The sequence below is a fragment of the Poecilia formosa genome, unplaced genomic scaffold (assembly GCF_000485575.1).
Source record: "Poecilia formosa unplaced genomic scaffold, Poecilia_formosa-5.1.2 Scaffold363, whole genome shotgun sequence".
Lineage (NCBI taxonomy): Eukaryota > Metazoa > Chordata > Actinopteri > Cyprinodontiformes > Poeciliidae > Poecilia > Poecilia formosa.
Genome location: NW_006800302.1, coordinates 472,549 through 487,168, shown reverse-complemented (window position 1 = coordinate 487,168; position 14,620 = coordinate 472,549). Strand labels below are relative to the sequence as shown.

At 38.3% G+C, this 14,620-nt stretch overlaps 1 long non-coding RNA gene across 1 annotated transcript; it reads left to right on the top strand.

The window, feature by feature from the left end:
- LOC107833328 (uncharacterized) lies at positions 1-11,860 on the top strand. The gene is made up of 4 exons (XR_001659051.1): positions 1-108; positions 9,416-9,630; positions 9,740-9,900; positions 11,710-11,860. It is a non-coding gene; the product is annotated as an uncharacterized LOC107833328 (long non-coding RNA).
- The last annotated feature ends 2,760 nt before the right edge of the window (positions 11,861-14,620 follow it).

Sequence of the window (14,620 nt, the reverse complement as noted above, 5' to 3'; positions counted from 1 at the left end):
GTATCACAACGAGATCAGAGGCCTCTGAGAGAAAACTCCATCGCTAACGAGGAAACTTTAGGTTCAGATTAGAGTTTTCTGAATGCAGGGATGTATTGCTGAGGTCAGGTATCCAATCTGTTTCATAAAAACCTTGTTTTATCAAGTAAAAGTAAAAAGTACAACGTAGAAAAGAAAATCCTAAAAGTAATTTTTTTCAAAAAAGTTACTCAAGCATAATTGTAACTAGTTACTACTCAACTCTGCAGTGACTTATAAATAAAATTACTTTTATTTGAAGCACCTATTAGTTTTTTCAGTATTTTGTGTCTTAAACAAGGATGAGCAGATCTCTTTCTAGCTTTTTCATTCAATTATGGAAAGACATCTTCTAATATAGATGTTTCCCACAGCAGTAAGTTTGACCTGTCAGGTGTAACTAATAACGTTAATGATGGCCCTATCCCATTTCGGTGGCCCAGTAAGCCATGAAAGGAGCCAAATATGCACAATAGTAGAGGCCTGGGCCTGGCAGAGGAGCGACCACATGAGAAACAGCCAGCATTAATGTTCTCGCCGCTCAAAATGCTGTGAGAAACATCTTCTGAATAACAAGAGAATAATGAATGTTTCCATGTTGCATCAGGATAATGGACAAAATTACCGACTGTAATATTTCCCATTTCTATGTCAAAAAGATAACACTGAGGAACAATCTGACAGCTCAGAAACCTTTTCCATTGTAAACAATATCACTCTCTTATTTAAAAACCACAAAGGTGTGTTCCTATTTTAAATTTCCACCAAGGCAGGGAAGAAATATAATTGCTTCAGACACTCTGGTGTGCTGTCGAAATGAAACTGCAGCTTGCTGGATCTCTTGTTTATGGTCTAGAGCTGTTCCAAGCACGTACCAGCCTCACTTAAAATGCAAGTCTGACGTAAAATGAGAGTTCAGATGGCCTGGCCTGCTTTCATCCCACTTAGACAACATAGTTAAAATTACAATTACCTTGCAGCCCGAGTCCAAACCCACTTTGAGGTGTTATATGAGGTATGGCAGACTGGTGGTGAGCACGAATCCTGCTTGGCCAAACGGTAACCAGATCCCCACGGCAATTACACAGGGTAAGTCTGAGGTTTGCTTTAATTTAAAGCAAACCTTCTGCACACAATTATGTTATGAATTAACAACACAACAATAGCTACATTAAAATAATCAGTGAAAAGATGGCAGTTTTTAGAAAGGTTTTGTGTGGATATTTTTAGCCCTCATAAACTGATTGAAAATGACCAAAAATGCTGACATCTTCACTTTTAGCCATTTTGACTGAAACCCTTTCCAAACAAAAAGCAAAAACAGGTGTATCTGATAGTCGAATATACATGCGACTATCAGATACACCAAAAGAAAAAATAATCTCTTAAGAAATCATTTTAAATTAACAGTTTCTAGTAATTGCCACATTTAATTGGCAGAGGCTCTTGTTTTTTACTAACCATTTAAAATGTGATAAGCTAGATTTTTAAAATATTTGTGTGAAAAATTAAAACGCATCCCTCGAGGCACAAAAAATTTAAGTTGCATTAAATTATCTTAATGTTAATAAATAAATTAGTCTACGGATCTGTCAAAAATCTGTTTTGAAGGAGGATTTGTTTTCATTCTTTGAGAGATCTCAGTCATTTGTGTATTCTTCTAAAGATCAAGTCTTATTTAGGATGAACACCAAACTAATTGTCCTTGAATTAGATTAAATAAGTCCTTAAGATACCAAAACAGGACAATAATTCATACTCTTGTTTGGTGGTTTCTCTCTTCAGAGCTGGGTTGGTGCCCAAGGTGTGGACAGAAAACAAAACAAAGAGTTTCTATCAGAATCTCTTACCTGTAGTCCAGTCAAATGTAGGGTAGTGTCTTAGTCAGCAGAAGCCCCAAGATTGTTCTTTGGGTTCTGGCAGTTGGTGTGGTATGTCCTTTAATGAACACCGTACTTTGGCTTCTNGATTAAATGCGCTGATCCGTCACTGTGCCTGTTAAACACATAGGACCGAGTAGAGTGGTATACCGCTCCAAGATGGCCGCCCTAAATCTCGTCAGCGACAATAGGCGACCGCGGGGCATGAGGCGTCTATCCTTATATTATGTCTATGGTTTGGAGGGTTAGCAACACTGACCGTTAGCTCCTCACTACAGCCAAATATTAGGTTTAATGACTGAGTCTTTAGTTCTGTGTAGTTTTTCTTAGTTTTTTTAATCTGTACTGTGTTTGGAAAAATTAAAGGAAGTTATGTTAACACGTAGTGTTGGTTTGTGGCTCAGAAGGTGAGCCGAATAAATGTAACGGTCGGAACCACGGCTTTAACCGCCGTGTGTCTGGCTCCTCCCGCCTCAAACTTCATTCCAACACCCTTAAAACACAAAGCAGACTATTCGGTAGAAGAGAGGTCCATCTCACACGGACAGGGTTACACAAACGTAGGTGGACTCCTGATGACGTACAGTCTTATTTATAGTGGTGGTTCCTGCATGGACACCACCCTGGCTAACACCTTCCTTCTGCCATTACTCCCACAACTATTATCTTCCTTTCATGGTTGCTTGCATAATACAAACATCCACAGAAATTTTCCCAGTTTGTGAATGCATCATTCCTTCAAATTTGCTAGTTGAGCGTAACTAGAGCTATTGCTCAGTCATGCTAGCACAAGAAAAAGAAGAATTCACAGAATAACTTGTGCTTTAATTCCTGTGGGACAACAAACACGCCTTTATCATGTAATAATCAGCAGCGCATTGGAAATATATGGAGTGCCAACTTTTTATTGCCTGCACATGAATAAAAACACCAGAACACTTGTTCAGGAAACAAGTAAGGCAACAAGAAATAAGTTTAATCATTGATTGGTTTGTGCCACCCCTTTCAAATGCCGTCCTGGGCAACCACCCATACATTTTTTTATCAAAATCCACTACAGGCTCTGTCACAAAGCAGCACCAAAGTAAAATGTTTCTGTGCCACTATATTCTATCATTAACTCCATGGGTGTCCAAAGTGCCGCCTGGGGGCCTTTTGCGACCCTTGAATTGATTCTGTGCGGCCCGTGTCCACGATTCAAAAATAATTTATTTCACCAGACTGTTGATTGTGAAACGCCTAAAAAAAACCTAAAATTTAATTTTCTCTGAACAAAAGGAAGGAAAAGGAAAGAATTAAAACAATATTTAAAAAGAAATCATAAGCAAAAGTTATAAACTATTTCTTTTAACAGCCACATTTTTTCATTTCATTTAAATTTGACAGTACATAGCACTAGAAACATCAAGTAACTTTTACTTGAAAGTAAAATTGATTGAAATAGACAAAAAAAAAAATTTAAAAAAGAGTCTAGTGTTATTTGTAGCCTAGAATAGATCTAAAATGATTTATCAGGCTAGTACATTTCATTACAATACTGCACATCTCATTTGTTTTTACAAAATAATTGTTTTTGTATTTTTAATAACAAAAGAGATAACATTTTGTGACCCACAGCTACTTTTAACTTCACAGTTGTGGCTCCATAAAGTTTACACAGCTCTGATTTACTTCAAACCAAATTCTTTAGGCCAAAAATATCAAAAAATCAAATATTTTTTTCATGACACAAGATCTCAAGCATTCAGTTATTCCATTGAACAAAAAGCCAAAATCATTTTCAGGGTTTGGCGTAATCATAAATTACTTCAAAGGTTCCTGAACTTTGAAATGAACCAAAATAAGATAATTCACATGAGAGAACTTTAATAAATAGTGTAATACGTAGTTTGGCAGGATTTCTGACAAAACCTTTGTTGAACATAAAACGCTGAGGTCATAAAAGCCATCACATCCTGCAGATCCCACCAGTGGGAAAAAGAAGCTGCTTTGTCTGCATCTAAAACACATGTGTCAAACTCGAGGCTCGGGGGCCAAATCTGGCCCACCGTAGCTTTTTATGTGGCCCTCTGGACTCCAAATTACATCAGTAAGTCCCTCCAGTTTTTCACAAATCCACACAAAGTCAGCAAATCCCCATATTTTTTCAGATTTTACTGCAAATTTGGTAACACTTAATTTGACAGGGTGTGCATGAGACTGACATAACACCTGTCAAGAACATGAATGTCTATGACTGTTGTCATGAAGTGTCATTTGGTAAATAATGATACTTTTAATGCAAAGTTGCATTAAAAGTCCATTAAAAGTGCCAACTCTGTATTATTTTGTAAATAATGAAACTTTAATGCATTGAAAGTTCTAACAGACTTTCAATGCAACTTTTAGAGCAACTTTGCATTAAAAGTATCATTGTTTACCGAATTACGCTTCATGACAACAGTCACAGACATTCATAAAGACTCCTTCATGTTCATAACAGATGTTATGTCATGTATTATGCATTATGCACACCCCGTCAAGTAAAGTGTCGCCGCAAATGTTTCTCTAAATCGGTCAAAACCATTGGGTTTAATTGACCGCTGCCTCAGCCTTACTCGATGTCAAGTTATAGTCCGTGATCAATATGTCAAGTAATAAAAAGCCACTTTTACCATCATTCATTAGCACAAAATTAGCATCCAAAAATATGTGATTTTGATTACAAAAATCTTAAAAACAATCACAAAATCCTGGAAGGACTGGGATTGATTGATATTTTAACAGTTAAATGGGTTTTATTAAAACGTTCTGGCACAACCGGCCCTTTAAGAACATTCAGATCTTTGACACGGCCCAAAATGAGTTTGACATTCCTGAGCTAAACGTTATGGCGAGCTCACCTTGAAGTGAACAGTTCCTGCAGGTGAAGTTTCAAACTGAAGACGTTTTGTACGCTAAGTAATGAAATGAAATGAAATTTTATTCGAACATGATACAAATATAAAATAAAATAGTGCACAGTAACAAGAAGTGCATAAGAAAGAAGAGAAAATACAGATTTTTTTGTTTCAGTTAACATATCATGCTCAAAATGGTAATAAGAATGAACATTTGTACATATTATGACTTATAAAAGTATTTACTGTTACTTATTCTAGATTAATCCGAAGAAATACTTGAAATTTGCGCTTTAATTTATAAGCTTTCTCGTCAGTTTTTACTCCTCCACAGCATAGATGGTATCAAACCTGGATATAATCAGCAGGAGGACAGTTTAACACACAACACTGCATCTTTCCCTTTAAAAAAGTTTTTTTTTTTTTTTTTTACCTCACATGTAGTCCTTAAAAACCCCGCTTAAGAGAAATTACACTGCAGACATTTCTGTAAGTTACAGAGAAGCAAAATAATAAGAAAACCACATCAAAAAGAGTCCTGGCTTTGTAGTGGTTATTTCAAAACAACAAAGAGAATTACGCAGCTGAGTCACGTTATGTTCACTGCTTTTTCCCAGCATGTGTCAGACCTTAAATACATCACTTTTACCATGTGCACAGGTGAAAGGCTGCGGCGCATCAATGCATCTGTCGGGAGATTAATGAAGAGAGCGCTCACAGATTCAGCTGAATAAACACACCAGTCATGGGCTCTTACATACGACTATCACTTCATTCAGGGAGGCACTTTGTGTCGTAAATATTAGATAGACTAAACACACTTCTTTATTAAATCTGTTGCTATTAAATCCTTGAAATGTTTAGTAACTAAGAGTGTGAGTTTAGGAAGTCACACTCTGATTGAGACATATATTAGTTGTCATTATTTTTATAGAAATCAGTTTCTATTTTGACATTAAAGAGAGTTTTTTTTTTTTGTAATTTCTTTTGATCATGATTGATTTGCAAAAGTAATAAAAGGGTAAAACATCCAAGGGGATTAGTACTTTTATAGGCACTGTATTTCCCCTGGAATACTTTGTTCTCGTTAATAATAAGCTTTGAAAGGAATTACGGTAGATGCCGCAGTTGCGCAGCCGTCATCACCTTACTATTATCTAGAGAAGACGTGCAGGAGGCCGACGTGAGCGCGCTCTCTTTATGCAGTCTGCAGTGCATCCAGAACCGGCCTGCTAACCAGCGCAGTGGCACCTGCAGGGGCTGACACAGAGATGTATACACATGAGAATCAGGACCAGATGCAGCTTGTAAATGCTTGTCAGAGTTTAATAAATTCTTCATTGGTCATGACCATCTTTGTCATGTTGTTATGCTCTGTGCTGACAGCTAAGAAAGAACAGGAAGACAGCTTTTATGAGTTTAGCTTAGGGACTGCGGAGATGACAGTACACACACTGCAGGAATTAGACTCCACTGCCGGGTCCTGCAAATACATTACTCTTGTTATGGCTAAGGGAAACTTAAGCTGGGTGTAGATGTTTTGAGTTTTGTTATTTGACAGTAATGTGATCAGATATGTGGAAAGTGCATTTTATTTTTTGTTTTGTTTAAAGGCCACTCCTGCCTGTCAGTATGTTAAGTTGTTTTACTCCCATGTGTAACAGCATCCTAACATCGCCCTGCTTTAATGCGCTCCTTCTTCTCTTGTTTTCAACTCCAAATGGTCAACATCAAAGATGTAGCTTATGCTGCGTTCAGGTTCTCCTCTGAGCTGGGAAATTCAACTGGAAGTCACATTTACCACTGGAAAACTGGGAGCAATAATGATTGGTTAAAGACACCAGCAAAATTACATATTTCCCCTGACGTATTCTGTCACTTGCTTTCAAAATAAAAAAACAGGAGTTATGACCTTTTCAGCTTATTCAGCTGTAACTGAACTCATCGTTACAGCAGCAAAGGCTGACATTTTCATGACTGAGTTTTACGTACAGCTCCAGAAAAAAATTAAGAGACCATTTAAAATGATCAGTTTCTCTGATTTTACTTTTTGTAGATAAGTTTGAGTAAAATGAACATTGTTCTTTTATTCTATGGACTACTGAAATTCCAAGCAAAGATTTAGTATTTATTTGGAGAAAATAACGAAAACGTTGCAGCGCTTTCATACTTCAAATAAAGCAAAGAAAACAAGTTGATATTCACGTAGAAACAATACTGATGTTTTAACTCAGGAAGAGTTCAGAAATCAGTATTTGGTGGAATAACGACGAGGTTTTCAATCAGGTTCAGAGCAGTGGACTCTTAGTTTTTACCAGAGCTGCATATATTCACAAATGTCAACACTTTTTTGTATTTCTGTGTTATGAAAGTTTCCTTTCAAGAAACGTCCCAGAAACAGCTGCAGAACATCCACAACAAGAAAGGTTTGGTGGAATAAAAGTGAAGTAATTGTTGTCTCTTTTTCTTCTACGCTCACTCGTTGCCTCTTTAAACTGTAAAATCTGTCTGTGTCTGTAGGTGTTTACCCCAAAAACACTTTGCTCACTGAAATGTTGTATATCAGCTGGAATGTAGTTACTCAGCAAAGGAAGTCATCTTAGAAGAGGGTGTAGCTGCCTGTCTCTCCGTCGGGCTCTGTCTCTGAGAAAACAGAACGTTAATGAATAAATACGGGCCTCCCACTCCCACTCAGTCTCATCTGGTTTATCAGAAATCCAGAGCTGTTCTGCAGAGTGTGCACTCCAACATGCTATATTGCAATCAAAAACACCTGGCCTCAGGGCTTGGAATGGTCACAACATTACAGCTCAGGAACGAGCCAGCCGCTCCATATAGCCCCCATAATTGTTGGACAGAGGAGGATTTCAGATTGTTGTGTTTTTATTGCGTAGTTTTACTGTTGTTGTAGCACATTAGACCCCGGGCCAATTTGAAACGCCCAACGCAGGCTTTATGATCATAATTTTGCAAAACAAATAGAAAGTTCCTTCTCAAAGATCTGCACAGCGCTGACACTGCACAGATGTGAAACGCTTGTATGGGAAATAAAGTCTTACTAGAGCAGGTTTTTAGTGTGCAGATTGAAGCATGTGCAGGATCTGGCCAGTGTGTTTGAGTATTTTCAGGAAAACAAAACCGAAATACTGAATTCAACGTAAATTTCTAGTGTTTTGTAATTGGGACTCTCCCACGCAAGTTTGCGTTAACTGTAACTGCGTTACTCCCTGGATTACACCAAACGTAGCTGAGCGCAAACACAAACACAGTCTGCTGCTTAAATCCACCAAGTGACAAAGTGAAGTGAAACTTGCCCAAATCCAGAGACTAAAACCTCAGAAGCATAAAACAGGGAACGTTTGCTTTACTCTGAAAGTTTACGCTGGAAGTCTTGCTTTCTCTCACTCTCTTGCAGCGTACATGTTTCAACTTGTCCCGGTGTGTCGTTTTCTTTTTTAAATGTCAACACAGTTTAGTTTGAGTCTCTTTCTCACAGCGTAACTTTGAGGTGAGTGTTACTACCGCAGCCTGTTGGGTTCACTGACTGAAAAAAACATCAAGTTTTTCAGTTTCTGACAACTTTGTCTGGGCAGATTGAAATAAAAATAATCCCATTCTGGACAACAGGCAACATTTAGGTGCATTTTAAGAAAAATGACCTTACTTATTGATCCACGGACATTTATAGTGTGAAACATTTTCCTTAGTATGTTTACAAGTGGTGCATTCACAGACCTGTTCTCTGTAAATCTGAGCGCTCTCAACATTTTCTTACACTTTGGCTCATGTTGGACAATATTAAAACATAAAAGCTTGTAGAAAAGGATTGTAAGCTGTTGTGTAGGCCTGTCGCAATAATCAGTAGATCAATTAATGGCATGATTAATTAAAACAAACTCAGGACTTTTCATTTGCATGATTTATTGATTTTCTCTTTTTCTACCAAAACCTGAACAAAAATCTTAGGTCTGCCCAAAGACTTCATGTTCATGCTGTTTTGTGTATTTATTTTGCATATGTAAAATGTCTTCCACCTTCAGCGTTAAATATTAAATAACATTTAAAGTCTATTGATCTTTGAGAATGTGCTCCTGCATTATTATGCCATAACCATTGTATTACTTGAAAATGGTCTCAAAACAACAATCCTATAATTCATCATGTAGCAGACGCTGTTGTCGCGACAGGCTTGGTGTTGAATTTTACAGAGGAGATGCTTCTTAAAAAGGCCCCGTCACTTACAGACCACAAAACCCAAGATGAAGAGAGCACATCAACCGAAAGTGGAGTGCAAAAAACGTTTAAAAGAAGTTGGATGTGAGTTCATTGTTGTAACATTAATGAGAGTACAAGAATAAGAGTGATGCTGGTCCGTATGAGCAGGCTGCCAGGCCGGCTCTCTGGTTTCTGCCCCCTGCCAGGCCCTGGCAGCCCCGCCTCCCCCCCACAGAGACGGCTTCCTTGCCGTGATGAGCTTTTGACAGGCCCCAAAACAGCCTGCTTAATACTGTGCCAGGGCAGACATGGAGCGGCTGGGATCCTGGCAGCTTCTTGGCCCACGCTCCGCATCACGGGCCTCAACCCATTTCACCCCTCCTCCTCCTCCTCCTCCTCACTTTCTCCATCCTTTCTTCCTAGGGCCTCAGGATTGTTATGCAAAGCTGGCCAAGCAGAGAGTGTGGGAGGGCTGTCAAGCACACATGTGTCCAGATCATATTTGTACGATCTCCCGTCATGGTGAGAGACACGGGTTCAGACTGTGAGCTCTTATCTGCTCTGTGACGGATGGAAAGGCTGGAGCCCGTCCTGGAAAAGGATCCCCATCCCTGAGGCTCGTTACCTGGAATCAAGAGGTGAATTTGGCTCAAACAGATGTGGATCATTCAGAATCCCCAAACGGTTCTGGACTCACATTTGCTCCTCGGCTTTGATAAAATGTGTAACTACTTAGTTAATTCTCAGAACTTGGTGGGTTTTTAAAAGTAAACCACGGCGTCAACGTGACAAACATAAGCAGACAGAAGATCCGCCACTGCCATCCTGTGGTGACCTGAGGGTACTGCGCCTGCAGAGCAGCAACATGGATAACTCATTACAGCCACACCATGCCTTTTCCATTTGTGGTGAGTTTTATGGCTTCTCCACTGTAAACATTATTCCAAGAAAAAAGAAACATAACGCATGTGTTGTGACATTTGAGTCCTACAGAAATACTGTGGGTTTTTTAACTACTTTTACATTAAACCTGCTAATTATTTGGCAAAAAAAAAACCTAATGGGGAGAAAAAACAGTCCAAAGTTATAAAAAAAACTAGCAGCGCATGTTTAGTGAAATAACATGTGTATTTTATCACTCTATTACAAACAGATGTGTTTATCTGAAACACAAAAGTAACTAAAATAATAATTTGTTATTTATTCCACTTATTAAATCCCAGTTATGATAAGAGGATGGAGATGAACAGAAGGATTTAGAGCATTTGTTGTGTTACAGAGCAGAAAACTGGCTCTGTACTGTTAAAACAACATTTGAAATAATAAAAATATAATGTAAAAGGTGGAAGACAGTCAGACTGACAACCAAAAACCTGGGTAAAGTAACTGGTTAGAAATCACCACAACCTCAAACGGACCAGAAACAAAAGTTTAAATGTGAATAAAATAAGAAACACAGGTGAAAATATTACTTGATCAATTTGAATGGATCCATTCTTCTCCACAGAGGAAATCCTTGTCCATTGTAACACTTGTCATCTCCAACATTTGTAATGTTTTTAGTCTTTCTATAATGTCAGTAACCTGCTTCAGCAACTCAGTATTTATAAAGCAGCACTGAAGCAAAAAGGTGTTTTAGTTTTTAGTTTTGACAGATTGTATATTGATGTTCTGTAATCAGATGGATCCACATTTCTGCCGTCTTTTTGGAAAACTGATGTTAGTTTCCACCTGATAAGAAAGATCATCCAGACAGACTGTTCTCAGGAAAAGATGCATAAATCATAAACAGCTGCTGAAATACTGCTATCCTAGGAGGACTAAACCTGAAATCAACGATTGTGTTTGTGAAAAGAGATTAATGAAGAAATATTACAGCTTTATAGTTGCACATAACATTATCTTTACTCCTGGTTTATGGTACAGTAGATTTAAGTTATTCTTCACTAAAAATGCATTTTCTTAGACTTTTTTAATCCCTTTAATTTCAAAAACACATTTAAAGTTGCTTAGATAAAAACCTCCAGAGTTATATTCTTATATGTTGTTCAAAGTACTTGGTAAAAAACAAAACATTAATCGCAGACGTTGCATTTGTAATGGTATTTTTAAGTTAGAATGCATTTTGAGTTATTGCTTTTTTCTTTGATTTCCTAATATGTCTTTTCATGTTGGGATGTGAAGTTAATAGTTGATTAATTTCAGGAAATTGGAGGCATGAGAAGCAGGACTGAGACTTGACATATTGAGCTAATAAAATATTACACTGTAAAATAAAAAATAAAATAAGTTCAGGGCATTGAAACTTTAATATAAGATCTCAGCATTTCTATGCAACGCATGTTAATCATTTATATGTACTGAGCTACATGCTGGTGGTATTTTATGAATCAATGGTGAAAATCCTCTGCATCGATGCTTACACTGTGGAGTTAATCTGCAGATCAGAAACAATATCCTCATCATTAGTTCAATGCACTTCAATCAGTGCTAAACTCAAAACATTATTATCAGATTCCGGCTTGATTTCAGTGTCTGTGAGCCACATTTAACAAAAACATCCTCAGGAAAAGCTCTGAGCAGATCCTCGTTGAGCAGTCTAGCCTCCTTATGGATGCTACAAACATCTTGAGAACGTAAAATCCAAATAAATCATCCCTCTGACTATTGTTACAACCAACACTCACTTCCAAACACCATCTTCTTCTTCTTAACAGATCAGCCCTGCAGTCAGGCGTTATTTTCCCGTCCACATTCTCTATGAGACAGCTGCAGGACCCTTGTGAGTGTTGCAGCCACATATCATGCTTCCTCAGGCAGCCAACAAACATGACATGAACTATGAGCTGGCTCACCGTCTCACACACACACACACACACACACACACACACACACACGCTTGTTTCACGGTGAGATAACTGGAGCGCCCGGCACCTCCGTCCTGTCAGGAAAGTATTTTCTTTTCTCGTCGGCCTGTCAAGAGAACGCAGACACCTACCAGCGCAAAGTCACAGATATTTGCTTCTCATTTGCAGCTCATCTCATTTGCATATGAATCTTTTTTTTTTTTCATTTTGCATGAGTTAAAACCGACAAGTTCTTTTTTTTTGTTTCCCATCAACATATTCAGTGCTGTAATGTAATGCTGAAGCAAACAAGTTTCTTTCAGTTCTTTTTTGCTTTGTTTTGCTTTTATTGAGGAACATGTCCAAGTAAATAAATCTCTAACTTAGCAAGTTTCACAGTTTATAAAATGTCTACACACAGCCATAATTAATATTTGACATGTAAAAAAAGTGTTTTTTTTAAATGGTATTAATAATTATAATTACAAAAAAATAATATTTTTGTTTGAAAATCAAACAAAAATATGTTCCAGGAAACCGATAAAAAACAAAGACTTTGCTGAACCACACAGCTGCTCTGGTTAATCTTATTCTTTAGTGATGGAAGAGAGGTTACAAGAATTAAAATGATTTAATTAAACAAAATGCATCATCCGAAGAAGAGCACACAAACATCACTGCATGTGTAGCATGTCATCCATGATTATAGAACATGTAAAACAACATTTACATGACTAAAGATGGACGTTTCTCCAGGCTGAGTCAGACTCACACGAAGTGAAGTTCAGAAGTTTCTGATTAATACAACTTGTTTTCTATATGTGACAACACAAAGCTAAGTCTGACACAAAGACAACACCTTCTTTCTTTATTTATTATCTATTTCTATAGGTACAAACCAACACTGAACACTGTTACATTTATGGTTTTAGCTCGTTTTCAGTGCACATCCCAGGTGCACCGACTGCAGTTTTTTGACCGATTTCTGTTCACCAATCTTTAAAAAGCCAAACCTGCCGATTCCGATTATGGCAGGTACCAATAGTTTTGTCTGAAGAGTTGCTGAATTTAGCAAGAAAGTCACTGAGTTAGTAAAAGTGTGGTGACTACTGTCAACTCCAAACATGCAGACATGCTCACCGATCTCCTAAAATGAAGGAAGCCTTCAGCTGGCCGATACATTGGAGCACCCTTAGCTAAAACAATGTAAAAAACAATAAAACAACATTGTTAAATCAACATCACATTCACAGTGAAGCATGGTGGTGGCAGCATCATGATCTGGAATGAACTAATAAAAAGCTCCAAATGCGGATCAGTTTAGATTAAAATTGTCATGTGTCTGCTAAAAAGCTGAAGATAAAGAGGGAAGTTATTTGTCAGCATCCCTGTAAATCCAAACCACATTTATTATTATTATCATCAAATGTTTCAACTCACAAAAATCTGATGATTTAACCTGGGTGTGCAGGCGCTGGGTTTGGTGGAGATCGGCTGTAATCGTCTCTGCAGAAAGCTGCTGTGTGCTGCATTATTTAATCTCCTTATATGTCCTGAAAAAATATGACACAAACATCAGAGAATGGAAAAACAATGAGCTCAGACTTTGCAACCTGGCAGACATAATCAAATCATTGTGCTGAGGGTCTAACTCGCATTAAACGCCAGTCTATACATCATACTGTATATCTAATTTAAGGCTGAGCAGACGGCTCTTTGAAGACAAAGTTTTGAAATCACATTCCAGTTTCCCCTCCCAAACAGCAAATTATTTCTACTCCCGCAGGACGTGTGATTTCGGACCCCGAGTTGGAGCAAATCACTTGCAGACTACTTCATGAGGAGCTTATTAATCTGAGTCAAGGGGTCTGGGATCTGAGCTGAAGTATAAACAACCTCCTCATCAATGGCCAATGTTAGAAAAAAACAAGAGTCTGCTCAGTTCCACCTCACAATCTCTACAGATATTTAGAAACCGGTGCGATGCCAGAGAGCGCAGAGAAGGGCTGCGGCAGAAATATGCGCCATAATTGAGAACAGTCTGCAAGTGTATGTAAGCAAGGTATGGTGTAATTAATCCCAGTGCAGAGAGGATCCTCTGCAGAGCGCGATCACGTATTCGTTATCTGACGTCACCGTGGGCCCATCAGATACAGTTTCTAAATACCCAGCCGTTACTTGTTTCCCTTCTCTCTTCAAAACATCTTCTGCCGTTACTTCAGCCACAATTAGTAGAGGTTATCAAGGGGCATCTGTCACCAAACTGTGACCTGCAGAAACCCACCCTCACTTCCCCTCCAAAGGTGCCTCAGCGCCTTATTTCCTCCTTATTACACCCCCATTTCAGGCCCTTTAAATATGGAAAGCTAGCAGAGCTGCGAGACAGATGACGGGAAAGGAAAGGCAGATTGGAAAGATGCTGGCACTTCTTATCTACCATATATTAGCAGCTGAGAAATGGGGTTTGCCATATTCCATTAGCCTGCTGCCGTCCCGTCATCGCCTGCCATTCCCAGCGAAAACATGATCCAAATGCAGTCCAGATGTCTCAGCCATCAAGCCTTAATAACTCACTACCCCACATTAATCTTATCAAGCGTGTGATGGATTCTTGTCTGATAACATCTCACAGCGCTTCAAAATATAAGTTCCTGCAGCTGACCACAGCTTTACTGCGAGCTGATTGGTAGCCGCCTCCCTCCCCCGCCTCCTCACTCCTAAATAAGCTGAAATATATTTTATATTTTTAATTTATCCAAATAAAAACTATTCTTCTATTATT